Here is a 504-nt window from a genome sequence, read left to right as displayed (position 1 = left end):
ATGTCACTAGTTATTTTGAAGAGAACAGATTGAGTGGAGAATTCAGGCCAGTAACTGTATTGGAAGAACCTGAGTAGTTTGGACTTTGGATATTTGGGATTGGACAATTATTGTTAGTAGCTTGGGAATATTTAAGAGGATGGAGATTGAAGGGTAATCTTTTTGGGCATGAAATTTTTGCAATTAAAATTTTACTAAACTTAAAAAGTGATTACGAAAAATAGGAAGTTTCATTTCAAATCAGATTACTTGAAAAGTGTACGTACGACTGATGGAACTATACGCAAGAAAGGAAATCGCAGTAAATTGGTTTTACTTAGATCTCTGCCATAATTTGAATTGATAGTAGGTAATATCAATGCCTGTTTTTCGAAAAGAAAAACTCCTCGCATCCTGTTTGTTTTCGAAGTGTCGGATTGTCAAAATATGCGCCTTTTATGAGACGAGACGAAATGTAAAGATATAGTTGGCAAATAAGTCCTTTCAGTTTTTGTATTCATGTTT

This window comes from Halyomorpha halys, unplaced genomic scaffold, assembly GCF_000696795.3.
Source record: "Halyomorpha halys isolate HHAL.00 unplaced genomic scaffold, Hhal_1.1 Scaffold266.1, whole genome shotgun sequence".
NCBI classification, from domain to species: domain Eukaryota; kingdom Metazoa; phylum Arthropoda; class Insecta; order Hemiptera; family Pentatomidae; genus Halyomorpha; species Halyomorpha halys.
This window is presented reverse-complemented; position numbering follows the sequence as displayed.